A 16,085-nucleotide genomic window follows, 5' to 3' on the forward strand; every position below is an offset into this window, starting at 1 on the left:
TAAGAGCCGCGAGAAAACAGGCCAGCGTCCTTGTCATTTGGTTTTGTTTCTTTGCGTGTGGCCCATTCATCCTCTTTTACGACCTGCCGGGGTGGGACGGGCGGCTCTTTTCATTTTTTTTTTTTTTTTCGGAAGTCGGAGGGGCGCATTTTCGCAGCGAGCGGTCCGATTCTACACCGGAAACTAACCCCCTCTCCTCCCCCGCTTCTTGTCAACAGTTCTTGGAAGACTCGGCAGCTTGTGCTCGTGGGTGCGTGCGTGCTTTCAAGTTCGTTGCAGAAGTGTAGAGCGCGACCAAGAGACGATCTCGAGCGCGCGAGGACGCTGTACGTGCGAACGAAATGTTGGAAATGCAAGCGCGTTTTCCAAAGTTGCGCGTTATTAGTTAAAATTACAAGACAGTCAACTTTGTTACCTTCAATAACTAGGCGCTGGACAACCAGACCTCTTTTTCATTCGCATTTATATATTGTCAGGACCAGTGACTGTAATAGTTTTCAACCGCTGTATCCTTTCAGTAACTCCGCCAAGCCATCCTGAAGTAACGCGCTCCTCCGGCGCGTTTGGACAAAAAAAAATCGAAGATGCTCCGCTTTTTCTGTTTTTCTGTTTGTTTGTTTTTTCCTTTTTTCTTTTTGCTCAATAATGGGAGTGTGGTTTCATAGGAACGATACAGTTGATTTTTATTTATTTTATTAGTATTTCGCTTTTGTTTTACAGAATGTTTTGAATTATAGCTTCTATATTTTCTTGCTTGTTACTGTCCACTCCTGGTCCGCGAGAGACATATTTTCTCAACGCATCCTGCATATCAATATGAGTTTGAGACCCCTATGTTATACAGAGTGATTGAAAATTAATAATATTTATTGAGAGCTGCACGAGGTACGCGCAATAAAAGAAGCTAATTGAAAAGAATTCTTTCCTGAAGCAGCTGCCGCAATTTCGTGTTTTTGTTGTGGCTTCAGACTAATAATATGGAGAACTTTTAGTTTTAAGGCGTGAACATGTATCGGAAGGGATTAAAGCGAATTATCTGTCGTACGTACTAAGCCGAGAGATCGCTTGTAGAATAGCCCTGCATGTGGAAGGAATGCTGCATAGGTCCAGAAACTTAAGACTTCTGCTTGAAAAGTACCGGGATAAGAGAGTAGAAACGATCATGACGTCATAGGCGTGAACTTCAACCATTTACTTAGCAGGGAACCAAAGAAATCTTATTGATAAACATGGAAATAGCAAAGCACACTGGGACAATAAATAATGTTTCAGTAAAACAGCAAACAGTACCGAACATATAAGGTAGCGGCAAGAAATATATAATGCAGTGAGTTTCTGGTCACATGTTGTATATCAGTAATGCGCAGCTGCAACAGGATTCCCTCGGGAGCTCTGACCACCTAACAAATTTCCAGACAGTCGATTGCTCGATCCTTTGTGCTCACACATATACGCGTGAGCCGCAGGCTTGCGTCTTTCAAGACAAGAACCGAGTTCAAATCACTTCGATGTACAAGTGACCTTCCTGAGTTTGATGTGCCGCGTCAACAACCTCCGGATAAAGCTTTGCTCTCCAAGAGCTAACAGATGGCTATATCTAGGTGAGACGCACTAGCATGGGGAACAGTAGACAACGGGGTCACCGAAAGAATACGACCGACCGCGTTCCTATTCTGCCAAATGATCAATCCCACGGACTTCACTACACGTTGTTCGAACGCTTCGCGCGGCCTTCCACTGTGCGACGAAAAAGCTCACGGCGCTAGGCAGCGGAATGTCCAAGCTGCGACACAGTCCTTAAGGACACGTGTGTGAGACTCAACCTGACCAAAGTTGATACAGTGCAGATCAATATGCCAGCTGTAAAGCCTGTTTAATTTGGTGGGGATCGAATACGCCACACTCAGTGCGCCACCGAAAGTCTCTTACAGCATGCGGGAGATTGGGTGCAACAGGCGTCTCCCACTTCGCATACCTTTGGCACATATGTGTAGGGGCGCAGAATAGCAGAGCGCTTCGCAGAGATTAGATACTGCTATGGCTATCCATGCTCCGTCTACGAACATCTCCTCTAACTATGCGAACACGTGCGCCTGCTTCCCCTGACCATGCACTACAAACATCTGCCTTCTACTTCCAAGCCAGTATAAAAGTTAAGGCCGCCCAACGTAACCTATGTGATCCACTAACTCGGATACCCAATAGCGCACACCAAAGGGTATAATGAAGACAAGGCGGAACCCAAATAGGCGCCACCACCTAGCTATAGTGAAAATATAATCAAAGTAGATAGACTTTGCAAGAGGAATACACAAGAAAACACGTGCTAAGCCATGCAGGGTCGTATCATTGGGAGGCTGGATCAATAAACAATCAAGGAACACAGATGTGGGAAAGTTGGCACCTGTGTGCACTAGGCTTTATCAGAAGTATCGCGCATACGTTAATTAGCTATAACTTTAGGATGAACAAGATGTCCGAGATTATTGAGTTAATATCTATCCCTAGTGTGACTATTGTGACTCATGCACGTACGCACGCACGCACTTACGCACGTCTGCAGTCGCACAGAGTAAATTGTTCCACGACCTTACACAGTGGTACGATGGAATAGTTAATAATAATTGAAAGAAGGAAATAAAAATTAGGGGGACGCTCAAGCTTCCCCTTAACGTTTGACGGGATACAACGCCTTCTCATTCTTCTCTCTATCTCTCTATTTCGGTGGACAACCGCAGTTAATTGCAAATTGGTTATAGGAAAGTAAAGGCGCAGCATCTGTCACAGATCCCGGTGGGAACCTGGACCGCATCTGCATATTTACTACCACATTCCGAATATTTCAGACAAAACTCGACGATACTCAAGCGAAAACCGGGTTAGCGAGGTGGCTTTTGGACCAAATGAGCTGTAACGCTTCGCATATATATGCTGCACTCTCGATAGACGACACTCGGGTATATTGCCGACATGAGGATAAATGGAACAGCTTGGGACAAATATTTGCCCGCCTCAGTTAAAACACGGGGATTAGGAAAGCTTTATTCCTTATATATCAATATGCCGAGGCCGACTGTGTTTATCCAGAACACAAATGTGGTCCTGATAGTTTTCAAATAAAAATGAAAGGCACGCAAAGAGCCGATCGCCCGGACGATTCGCCTGTCGAACGTAACTTCCTGCGAACACAAGCATTGTGCAAAAAGTAACATTTGGTTCTTTTGAGAAAATTCAAAGGGATTGCGTTTTGAGAATCCCGCGCAACATGACGAGGATCGATCGGTTCCTGCACCAGTGGCGGTCTACATTGTTAAATTCTTCAACGTCAGCCTCACACGCAGAAATATGGTATGAAATGCCAGAATATATATAAAGTTCCTCGAATCCCCTTTTCCCCAGCCGCGTATTCACTGCTGCTATAATATATCATTAAATAACATTGTCCATATCAAAGTAAAGTCTCCTGCAATACCGCAGGTTTCCCCTCTACATTCCATGAGGCAGTCGGCTTAGCAGGAGAAAAGTGGAAAATTCGTATCATTGAAACAGCTATTTTTATGCAACATTGAGTTATACCGCGTGCATGATATATATTGACACTATATCATTTGAGCCTGCTGATAGAAATATACATTGCGCAACAGGAGGTGAAATTAACTGTTATTTATACATATTTTGAAATAACGCTTTAACCGCGCGCTAATTGAGCCGCGGCGGGTATGGTACACTCTGTGGTTGATCGCGAGTTGTCATGAACTTATGCTTGAATTTGTGAACTGGTAGGCGCTGATTGTCTGTTTGAAGCATACTTAGTATTAAGTGCCTAAGATTTGCGCGGTAACTGCGATGAACCTACGAATGTAATTGTCCATTTTTTTTTATGGTTAAATGGTAACCTCTGAATTTAAACAACCTCATCATAAAGTTAACCTATAACATAACTCTAAGCAAACTCACGGTAAACCGAAGAGATCACGTGCCTTTAAGGTTTATATGTTAACCGTCAATTACTTTTGCCAGTGCCCTCGAAACCTATCAATCCTAAACGCCCTTAAATTCGTTTCGCAGCCTCCGTGAGTTTACATTTCGTACGGGGTCAAGAAAAGAGGCGGTGAGCTTTTATGAGCTTTCATCCGGATCCGGTGCACTTCGCCCTGCGACCTTCTACTGATTTTCATGCATCCCTAGAACAAATGGACAAAATATATTTTTGTCAGAAACTTGCAGCAGTTACTATGTGATTCAATCGTTATTTACCAGCTTGAGCTCGAAGTCACGGGCTTTAGTCGAGCTGCAGAAGCCGCATTATGATGGAAACCAAACGCGAAAACGGAAATGTGGTTTGCGATTAATATGACAGCCCGAGGGACTCTAAATAACCCACGTACTGCTTTGGGAAGTATAAATCCGCATGGACTATGTAATCTCTGCATAAGCACTCATAATATACAGTGTTCTGCAACTTAATCGTCTTGGAAAAGTTTCCAAGACGGTTCCGATAAAGTTACTGAACACTATATACGTAGCCAGGTCTTGCTATTTTGGCTAAATGAAGCTGCAGGTGTTCTACTGCCCCACACTTGGTTTATGTGGAAGATATTACATACATTCACTCCAAGCCATATTTTTTTCATGCAAAGAACTACAGCCGCTGGTATCAAGACGGGGGTTCTACAGAAGCCGTAGAAAAAAGAAAAGAAAAGAAAAGAAACTACCTCGACGCTTCTTGAACGACGAGGGAGGGGGGGGGGGGAGGGGGAGTACGTGAAAAAGAAAGAAAACTGCTTCTCGCTGCGCGGGACCCGCTGCCCCCCATCGGCCCATCTCTTTTCCTTGCGGCAAAGCGGAAAGAACCACGGGGAGGCGAAAGGCATCGAGGCACCCTACCGCGGGGGGCGACAGGAATGCCGAAGCAGAGAGAGATAGCGCGAAAAAAAAAAAAAAGAATTGCATGCACCGCACACAGGGAGATTCTCGCTGCTTTTTGCAGCTTCTCTCCCCCCCTCCTCCCTTCTTGAGGTCACATGTCCAAATGGCGGGAAAACACATCCCGCGCGAGCTAAGATGCGCGGCCGCGGCGTCACTCAGTCGACGGCCAGCCTCCGTGTGGGCGCGATGCGTACTGCCTAATCTTATCGTCCGCTTTTATTTCGCGCAAATTCAATCTGTCTCAACCTCCTGGTGCAGTCAGCGTTTGAAAAGAACAGCCCATATATGCAGCTGATGATTGCAGCCGCTTGTACAGATTCTTCGTGCCGAAGTTCACCAAAACATGCGTAAGTACATGATCTTTCGGTCTTGATCAGAGGAGCTTTTTGCTAGATTCGATATTATACTGAACATAATAATGTATTGTTTTGGAGCATATGTTCGTCTTGTTATATACCCCTTGCATCTTTCTTCATATATATATATAATTGGTGTGGGCGCTGATCGCGCAGGAAGACTTGCTGAGCCGTTTGGAAACAAGGCTGCGGCTGGCTGCGGTGGCAGAATTGGCTCATTTTGCAGTCTGGGTCCTTCGGTATCTCCTGCCCCAAAATGCTCGCCTTTTAACATGGAGGGACACTCACTATAATACCGATCAGGTAAGTCCAATTAGCACATATTTTGTTCGATACGACAATATACTGCAACTGTTTCTGGAGCGCGTATATATATGCGCATCTTGTTACTACGTGCATTTTTTTTTTTTTTTTTATAATCGATGTGTGCGCATTTCGCTCTGATTGCGCAGGAAGACGTGCTGAGCCGACTTGGAAACGATGCTGTGGCGGTGGAATTAGCTCTTTTCGCTGCAGTCCGAGGTCCGATCTCCTCTGCCCCAAAACGCCCGTCTTTCACTTCATATCGAAGTGCATGCACTGACATGTATACCCATCAGGTAAGTCAAATTAGCGCTGATTTTCTTCTATACGATAATGAACTGCAACTAATTGTGTATTGTTTTGAGACTTATGCGCATCTTGTTACTGTAAATGCATATTTTGTAATTGGTATGCGCGCCTTGCGCTGATCGTGCAGGGAGGCGATATCAGCTGATCTGGAAACTGGCTGCGACAGTGGAAGCTCGTTTCGCCGAAGCCCGAAGTCCTTGGTCTCCTCTACACTAAAACGCTGGCCTTTCACTTCTTTATGGCGGTGCACTTGCCGGACAGGTATTAGCGCTGATTTTGTTTGAAAAATTCGATTATCCGACTCACATCGATGGGACGCATGCAACCCAGTTAAATGTCAAATGCTATCACTGATATAAATATTGCAGCACCCCTCGCCATAAGAGCGATCAGAAGCTGTACAAGCATCATCGCTGCTGCCAAGCAAGCTCGTGCCAGGACTGAGTACAATGTTTATGCCGTGTTTATTATTATTATTATTATTATTATTATTTTTATTTTTTTTTTTTTTTTTGCTGCTGTAATGATGTCTATACGTGAAAATTGATGATTGAGTGATGCGGTATGCTGGCAAGGTAAGTGAGCTAGTGCGTTCATTTTGTGGATTTTGGAATTATATATGTGATGCACACAGATCTGAGCCGTTTCACATTGATTTTGCTCTGTGCGCTTGCTTTCTGGGCAAGCAGTTGTATTTCCATCGTGCGGATTATTTCCTGGTGCTTACATGCTCATGAGGTGTTCAGCTAACCTGTTTCAAGCTTTAAAAATTTACAACGGGTTCTATAAGCTTCTAAGAGTTGGGCTGTCTAAATAGCCGAATTTTTAAAATAATGCTCGGTTGTTAAATAACGAAAATAAATCAGATGACTTATCGTTAAATATCCGGTCGCTTTTGCTGTAAAAGTTCCATCTAGTTTGAGAAAATTAAGCTGTATTCTACGGAATAAACTTATTGTAGGTTTCATGTAAATATCGCGGAAACTGTTTGTTCAGCCGCGTTGGAATCCCTCATACGCGCTCTATGACAAGCGCGGACACTTGGTTTTGCTAGAATTATTAAATTGCAGCATTAGCATTCAAGAACGCGCTTCGGGAGGATAAGGTTTGACTGCGCTACGGTTTCAAATTGCAACATCATGACTCCAGCAAAACGAAGTGATCGCGCCTTTCTCGCGGATTCACGGATCCTGATTACCTATTGCTGCTTTGCGCTAATGCGTTTTCAGTAGGGTCGCATGAAGTCAAGCGCATAAAATATATTGATGTGATAGTGCAGTTGGTGGCAGTGAGCAGACATTATTTTTTCTACCTTTCACCCTATATTTGCCTGCAATGTAAAAGTCTAGGCGAAAAGGAAATATTTCATTAAAACACTTGTCTTCGTACAGCTGACCAAGATGGAACCTGCCGCAGATCCGACCAGTCGCAGACATCAAGTGATCGACAGGCTGCCAAAAGAAGGAGACCAAGCCTCAAGCCAATCTTCCATATGTGGCACACGCGCAGTCATATATCCACGCTTATTAAAAAGCAAATCGCGAGCTTTTTCTGAACGCTGTTGACAAATAAATTTTTCACCAAATACTGCAGCTTTTGTTTCTTCATGACATCAGAAAAGCTACTGCTTTTCTTGATGCATTTGTATGTGCTACCCCGTTATATATGCATGGCCCACGATATATTAAATGCATGGCATGATACCTGCACGAGGGGCGATGCCGGCCACTAACCGGCGTCGGGAAGCAACCGGCCGACGTATGGTCTTTCGTCAGCAAAATGCTAGGGCAGACGAGCGGCCGACCATTCAGTAACGCTGGCAGACGGCAGGCCCACGTGCGGCAGGTGGTCGGTCACGTCGGGCCAAAAGGTTGGGCCGTAGTCGATTGCCTAAAATCGGCCAACGTTAGGTCAGTGTCAATCCCCGACGCCGGCCCTCATTCGGGTGCCGAAGGTCGGCCGGCCACTTTTTGGTCGGTGAGAAAGGTCGGCCCTATCTTTTGCCACACACTTTTTTTTGCTTGGGTCGGCGTAGCATGTAGCATTCGGGAATGTTAAATTACTTGGTGTCCTAAATTCCGTACTTATCGTTAATTACTCACAGTCACCAATCGAGTCTGAACCGTGTGTGGCGAGCATGCTGCAAAACTTTACTGCAGCAACTCGAGCGATACAGGCGAGCGCTGCTCAGGCAGCGCTACCGTTGTTTTTTTTAGGAAAGTTGTTTTGCTAGTTTCTTCCCCGAAGTGGCATAGAGATATGATCATTACAAGGTTCATCGTCAGTTCGAAGTATATGTTTCTGCAGTTTCTGCTCAACCGCATGCATGTGCATATGCTTAACAAAAAAAAAAAAAAAAAAAAAAAAAAAACAATACCAGCGCTTTTTCAGCAAAGAGCCGCATTTTCTGTGGTGCAGTTTAACGGAATAAGTGAATTTTGCGCATTGCATTCATTTCGTCAATAAGCATGCATGTGACTTTTAGCCGAGCGCCGCGCGCAATCTGTGCCGCGAAAAGAGCGAACTTCTGCTTCTTGAGTTGTCGGTTTCTTTCTTCCAGCAAGAGAGCTTACACAGGAGGTTAGACGCCAACAACTCGAGACAATAAAATTTAGTCTTTTTGGGATTCCCAACTGCGGGTTTATCGTTACTGGCCTGCGTCCGCGTCGCAAGTACTTTTTTTTTTTTGCGACCTTTCACGCAGTGGGCTACAGATAGACACACAAGTAAATGTAATTTTACATTTTATTCACAGCACGTTTTCACACTTTACTGAATGCACTAATTACAGCAGGCGAGACTTCTTCCTTGCATTTTTAACCTGACTACTCACATTGCTCCTCTCGGATAGGAATCGTGCGTAAAAATGCATCCGCATTACCAAATAAAACTTCACCACTTGCACAGTGAACTGTGCAGGCTACAACCTATTCGGGGTAGCTTCCTGCTCAAAAGCAGGTCAACAATCAACCAGAACAGATTTCCAAAAACTTCCTCTGTCTTTGTTTGTCGCTCGACCACTGACTTGATGCCAGTCACCAGTTCAGTCAGGGAGCTTGAAGGGTGCTTAAACACTCCAGGGACAAATGAGCGCTTTTCAGTTAGGGAAAACCTTCGGTACACATCCTTCAGCGAGGTTCCATTTGCCCCTATCGATTTTTACTTCCTTGCCATTAATGATATGACTGTACGTCTTCATCGTAGAAATGAAGATCGCACACACGTGATTTGTCAGAAAGTTTCCTGTCAACACGCGGAATCGCGCGGTCCCATGCCGCACGGAGATCCGCGTCACGCGGAGCCGAGAAAAAACGCCTCGCTGTGTTGTCGCTCGCACAGCCCGGCACGCAGCACGTCGGCATGGTTACTGTAGCCCCTTCAACTTTGCATGCTAGCACAGGGGGGGAATTCTGTAACGCTCTCAATTTCGCTCTCAAGTTGTAGAGCGTGACGTCAAATTGACGCGGCTTTCACGTGACCTTAAGACGTCAATCGTGACGGATTACGGAATCGACCAATTGCCAGCGACTCGTAGCATGACTCCGCCCCTGAGGTCCCCGTTCCGCGGTCGTGCCTACTGCTACACATTTGTCGCAACGCTAGCCGAGGCCGACGAGGGACCGTCTCCTAAGTTTTTATGAAACGGCGCAGTTAATACGCCGTAAATAAAATTAATAAATATTTATTCTGCTGAGGAACTGTATTTACAACTAACTAACATGAAGCATAAGGAGATACGTTTTATGCTTCGCAATTAAATTTGCTCTTTAGTAACTTTTTGTCTCCGCGAGGGCACGCTGACGGTGTCAAAGAGGGCACATGGCGGCTTGCCAGAAAACAGCTGATTCCTCGGCTAGTTGCTATTTTCCGTGCGTCGCCTGAAATCGAGGTCCTGTGCGGATGTCGTGAGCAGCTGGAAAAATCCGATTGAAAACAATGAAGGCTACGAACCTGCAGTGATCAGCGTGGTGAAAGCGTTGGGCATGAAAATCGACGAAGTCATCAGCTTACTGAAGAGTGTCAGCGTTGTCAAACAGTGTTTACTATCGATGGCAAGAGCGACGAGTGGGAGGTATGTGGTCTGCTGTTCTGTTTGTTTAAAAGAAAATACAAGAAGATCATGAAGGCTACATTACTGTGTTTGCCGACAGAGGAACGTTTGCACTTGCAGTAAGGCAGGTGGCAGCTACTATGCTAGAGTTAGCAATTGCAGTGCGGGAAACGAGATCCGACACACGACCCTCCACTACGGACTCCTCATGCAAGCCACGGTGACAGTCACTCCTGTGCTTCGCAGCCAGTTGACTTCGGCCACATCGGGCTCCGTTCCCGATATTCCGTTGATGTTTTGATGTTGATTGTTTAGTCTCTATAAGGTACACAAACTGTGATGTTAATGCTTCCTTTGGTGTGTTCAGAGAAATAAAATACTGCATTCAGAAATTTGATATAGTGACCGAGGAGAGGACGAGCTTGTTCAGCCAGGTCTGGACAGGGATGTGCAGTATGTTGTATTTCGCGCAGCAGGTTGTGTTTGTTAGTGGCACATTGTTGAACGGTATCCCCCCCCCCCCCCCCTTTTCGACGGGAAAGACAAACACATCACGCAAGCTTGGTGCGCGATGCCGGAGGCGAGCTGGTGAATCTGCTAAATTTCCCTAGTCTTATAAACAAGAGGCCCACCAGTGAGGTGTGCAGATTACCTCGAAGGCGAAGAATGTGTGCTAGTTTTGAAGTGTCATCATGGAGTGTGTGCAGTGTTTCAAAATGATGTTCATTTTACACACATTCCTCATTCTATTACCTTTCCATGTTGTGTGCATTATGTACAAACCATTTCAATTGAAAAGCCAGTTTGCACAAAAGATGCTTTTTCTGATTATTTGGTGAAAACAACTTGGAAAATAAATTCCAAGGTCAAAAGTAGGTGACAATTAAGTAAAGAGGTGCTTATCACATGGTTATGGTGTATGAAAGAGCGCTGAACACGGGTTGAGGGGAGCCTCAGTTTGAAAGCCGAGCCCACATTTCGATTTTGGTTGGTTGGTTGGTTTGTGGGGTTTAACGTCCCAAAGCAACTCAGGCTATGAGAGACGCCGTAGTGAGGACTCCGGAAATTTCGACCACCTGGGGTTCTTTAACGTGCACTGACATCGCACAGCACACGGGCGTCTTGCTTTTCGCCTCCATTGAAAAGCTGCCGCCGAGGCATTTTGGCTAGCAAACCAAGGTTCCTCCTCAACCCTTGTTTAGTGCTGTTTTGTATTGAGTAGCCATCTTATTTCCCTCGTTCTACCATGTTTATGGTGAAAAATATTTTTGAACGCTCATGTCTTAGCTGCCTCTACTGTCTTAAAGCTGCTCAGCAGTCCCCTTGCAGTTTTACACGTTTTATTAGTGTACATAACATCTGCTCACACATTGCCTTAACAATGTATGTGTGATGCTTATTTTATTTTCACTAGAATTTTGTAATCATTCAGCAATCATTGTGGGCACTGCAGCCTAGTATTTGTACACCATTCTCCTAACAGCTGTTACAGCATTTAGCACTGCGAGCAAGATCTCTAGTAGTATACCATCCAGCTGGCATTTTTACTTCTGATATGTAAGCGTTTTGCACACTGCACCATGCATACAGTACCTATTTGTATAGGTAGCTTCAATATGTTGAAAGGGAGCGGCTTCTTTGAGCCCGATAATTATTCTGCAATATACGTGTCAATGTTGTATGGTCATTGTACATCAAGGTAAGTGTGCTGGTATGTATGATGTCTCTTTCTCAATAAAAACACTCGAGTGAAATACAGCGGCCAAGAAATATGTGCTTCTACTGAGTATATGTGGCAGTAAAAAATCTTTGGTGCCATTTTCTGATTCCAATAAGCGTCATGGATATTTATTACCTTGCTGTAACGCTACGCTTTTCGGTTTAAGTATGTTTACCACACAGCTAGTGACCACAGCCAACTGTGCCAGGCTGCAAGGTGATAGCAGAGAAGGGACAGCAAGTTGGGTCTGGGATGACTTGGCATTGGTGTAAGCAGCCATGACTCCAGTGGGTAGTCACTGTCTCCTGCATAACCAAACAATGACATCCACTTAAGTCCGCCTTTTGCATGTTCTAGTATACAATCAAAGATCCATACCAACTAGCCCGCAGTGAGGTGGTAAACATTCACAGGAATGTTGGCAACGTGTCACAGGGCTGTCCAAGCAAGCATCATTGTAAGGATAGCCTTGTAGCTTTACAGTGATATAAACAAAAATGTGTTAAGATTACCTGCACAACACAAGCGCTACGGTTTCTTAGGCAGTAAAGAGATTTCAAACATTGAATATTTGGTTCCTGGTGCCATAACACTAAATTTGTACATTAACAAGCATTCATATGCATAACTATAGTCCGTCTTATGCATGCAGCTTCAGCGAATTCAGACAATCGATCACTCGCCGAAATACAAGTCAGCTTCTCTGTAAGGCTCGTAATCCAACCAAAGGGTCTCGTTGTCACACAACAGACTTCTAGTTCTTGCTGAAATGAAAAGAAGCAGGCGCTTTTTGCAGCGTACTCACACTTTCGAGTAGCGAACGTGTCGTAGGGAGGGAGCGTAACGAATGGGGGCAAGGCACTACAATCCCTAGTCCCTTCGTTCTGTATTTTGAGGTATATACAGGTATTGAACTTTCGTCAGGTGTCGCTGGGTAATCTCGAAGACAACAGCTGGAAAGAAAAGAGATCTTTCCTCTGTTCGTTTTTTAACATTGCGAGGGGGAACGAGTCCTTTTGGTTAGAAAACAAGACTTGCAGAGAAGCCAACTTACAGCAAGTGGTCGATTGCACATATTAATGCATATAATCAATATCGTTCGATAACCGACGCGGGTTTTTTACAGCTTACCCAAGAAAAGTCGCAGGCGTTTAACAGGCCTTCGTTCACCTTTCGGCGTGCAGGAGTACCGCTAGACGAACGCGTTGTTTGGAGTCCTTGGTCCCACGGGGCAACGAGGGTCAAAAGTGCGTATGTTCGCGTCGCAGATCTGTAATAAAATAGGCACAATACAAGTTTACAATGACGTTTCGAAGTCGTAGCCAAACACACACAGTCAAAACCAACATTTACTCACTACTGTGATGTTCACAACGTAGAACCCCTTGCCTAGCGACTTCTTTCCATATCGCACCGCGGCACCTTGACGACAATCAGCGTTCCGCCCGATGGCTTCCGCTATCAGCGCACGCACCTGCTGATCGATGCCTATGCGATGCAAACGATGTTACGTTCCCGACGCAAGCTGGTAGCCCCCGATAGCAAAAAAACGCGGTGCGCATGCAGCCGCAGTGGCTGCGCACTCGTCCGTGAGCTGCGTGAGCCCCCGTTCATCGATGTTCGTCGGCAATCGCCGCACAGTCACTCCACTTTCTGCTGGTTTCCGAGTTGAACACAGTCGGAACAACTAGACCGGTACGTCAAACGTGTCTTCGTCCTCCCTTCTACGCCGTGGATCGCACCGACACACAGCCAGCGCAACGCTATAGCAACGCAAGGAACACAGCCGCCATTTTCGCTCTACTCAGTTGACTGGTTTTGGGGTTACCTCGTTTCGCTCACAATTTCAGTCAATATTCAGCTCATGGGCAACGTCACCACTTTAGTCTTGTTGATGACGTAAGCGCAGTCACCGGTGAGATCAGTGATGACGCAAAATTTCAATATGGCCGCCGACCAATAGGAGCAGGGCAAGTTGAGCGGTTTGAGACTGGTTTTGTATTGAGAGCGTTACAGAATTCCCCCCCAGGTAGCACAAAAAACGATCACTGCAGCAGCCGAGTCGGCAACGCACTGTACTAATGCTGCCCGCACTGCACGTGTTCAACCCACGTTCGGGCCGACGAGAGCCTGGTAGAACTGCAGCGCCACTCAAAGCAGCCAGCAGTGGCGGCGCCGCGAAACAGCTCTCAGTTTGGCAACTGATCTTAGTTCTATTAACGTTGGCTCGAGCCACTGGAAAACCTTCTAGTACACTGTACCAATGGTATCGAGGGGAATTCTGTAACGCTCTCAATACAAAACCAGTCTCAAACCGCTCAACTTGCCCTGCTCCTATTGGTCGGCGGCCATATTGAAATTTTGCGTCATCACTGATCTCACCGGTGACTGTGGGTACGTCATCAACAAGACTAAAGTGGTGACGTTGCCCATGAGCTGAATATTGACTGAAATTGTGAGCGAAACGAGGTAACCCCAAAACCAGTCAACTGAGTAGAGCGAAAATGGCGGCTGTGTTCCTTGCGTTGCTATAGCGTTGCGCTGGCTGTGTGACAGTTGTGTCGGTGCGATCCACGGCGTAGAAGGGAGGACGAAGACGCGTTTGACGTACCGGTCTAGTTGTTCCGACTGTGTTCAACTCGGAAACCAGCAGAAAGTGGAGTGACTGTGCGGCGATTGCCGACGAACATCGATGAACGGGGGCTCACGCAGCTCACGGACGAGTGCGCAGCCACTGCGGCTGCATGCGCACCGCGTTTTTTTGCTATCGGGGGCTACCAGCTTGCGTCGGGAACGTAACATCGTTTGCATCGCATAGGCATCGACCAGCAGGTGCATACGCTGATAGCGGAAGCCATCGGGCGGAACGCTGATTGTCGTCAAGGCGCCGTGGTGCGATATGGAAAGAAGTCGCTAGGCAAGGGGTTCTACGTTGTGAACATCACAGTAGCGAGTAAATTTTGGTTTTGACTGTGTGTGCTTGGCTACGAGTTCGAAACATCATTGTAAACTTGTATTGTGCCTATTTTATTACAGATCTGCGACGCGAACATACGCACTTTTCACCCTCGTTGCCCCGTGGGACCAAGGACTCCAAACAACGCGTTCGTCTAGCGGTACTCCTGCAAGCCGAAAGGTGAACGAAGGCCTGCTAAACGCCTGCGACTTTTTCTTGGGTAAGCTGTAAAAAACCCGCGTCGGTTATCGAACGATATTGATTATATGCATTAATATGTGCAATCGACCCCTTGCTGTAAGTTGGCTTCTCTGCAAGTCTTGTTTTCTAACCGAAAAAACTCGTTCCCCCTCGCAACGTTAAAAAACGAACAGAGGAAAGATCTCTTTTCTTTCCAGCTGTTGTCTTCGAGATTACCCAGCGACACCTGACGAAAGTTCAATACCTGTATATACCTCAAAATACAGGACGAAGGGACTAGGGATTGTAGTGCCTTGCCCCCATTCGTTACGCTCCCTCCCTACGACACGTTCGCTACTCGAAAGTGTGAGTACGCTGCAAAAAGCGCCTGCTTCTTTTCGTTTCAGCAAGAACTAGAAGAGTGTTGTGTGATAACGAGACCTTTTGGTTGGATTACGAGCCTTACAGAGAAGCTGACTTGTATTTCGGCGAGTGATCGATTGTCCGAATTCGGTGAAGCTGCATGCATAATACGGACTAGTTATGCATATGAATGCTTGTTAATGTACAAATTTAGTGTTATGGCACCAGGAACCAAATATTCAATGTTTTAAATCTCTTTACTGCCTAAGAAACCGTAGCGCTTGTGTTGTGCAGGTAATCTTAACACATTTTTGTTTATATCACTGTCAAGCTACAAGGCTATCCTTACAATGATGCTTGCTTGGACAGCCCTGTGATATGTTGCCAACATTCCTGTGAATGTTTACCACCTTTCTATGGGCTAGTTGGTATGGATCTTTGATTGTATACTAGAACATGCAAAAGGCGGACTTAAGTGGATGTCATTGTTTGGTTATGCAGGAGACAGTGATTACCCACTGGAGTCATGGCTGCTTACACCAATGCCAAGTCATCCCAGACCCAACTTGCTGTCCCTTCTCTGCTATCACCTTGCAGCCTGGCACAGTTGGCTGCGGTCACTAGCTGTGTGGTAAACATGCTTAAACCGAAAAGCGTAGCGTTACAGCAAGGTAATAAATAACCATGACACTTATTGGAATCAGAAAATGGCACCAAGATGTTTTACTGCCACATATATCCCAGTAGAAGCACTTATTTCTTGGCCGCTGTATTTCACTCGAGTGTTTTTATTGAGAAAGAGACATCATATATACCAACACACTTAGGTACCTTGATGTACAATGACCATACAACATTGACATGTATATTGCAGAATAATTATTGGGCTCAAAGAAGCCGCTCCCTTTCAACATATTG

General features: G+C 45.7%; 3 long non-coding RNA genes across 3 annotated transcripts; 2 read left to right on the forward strand and 1 right to left on the reverse strand.

The window, feature by feature from the left end:
- Positions 1-5,692: 5,692 nt before the first annotated feature.
- LOC146206911 (uncharacterized) lies at positions 5,693-7,529 on the forward strand. The gene is made up of 3 exons (XR_014702681.1): positions 5,693-5,884; positions 6,025-6,158; positions 7,289-7,529. It is a non-coding gene; the product is annotated as an uncharacterized LOC146206911 (long non-coding RNA).
- Positions 7,530-10,699: 3,170 nt separating this feature from the next.
- LOC146206912 (uncharacterized) lies at positions 10,700-13,688 on the reverse strand. Its single transcript, XR_014703375.1, has 3 exons — positions 13,026-13,688; positions 12,800-12,938; positions 10,700-11,973 (listed from the first exon to the last, which is right to left on the reverse strand). It is a non-coding gene; the product is annotated as an uncharacterized LOC146206912 (long non-coding RNA).
- A 293-nt stretch (positions 13,689-13,981) lies between these two features.
- On the forward strand, positions 13,982-15,875 carry LOC146206913 (uncharacterized). The gene is made up of 3 exons (XR_014703560.1): positions 13,982-14,621; positions 14,705-14,844; positions 15,669-15,875. It is a non-coding gene; the product is annotated as an uncharacterized LOC146206913 (long non-coding RNA).
- Positions 15,876-16,085: the final 210 nt, after the last annotated feature.

This window comes from Amblyomma maculatum, chromosome 1 (assembly GCF_055883805.1).
Source record: "Amblyomma maculatum isolate TAMU_Amacu chromosome 1, ASM5588380v1, whole genome shotgun sequence".
NCBI lineage: Eukaryota > Metazoa > Arthropoda > Arachnida > Ixodida > Ixodidae > Amblyomma > Amblyomma maculatum.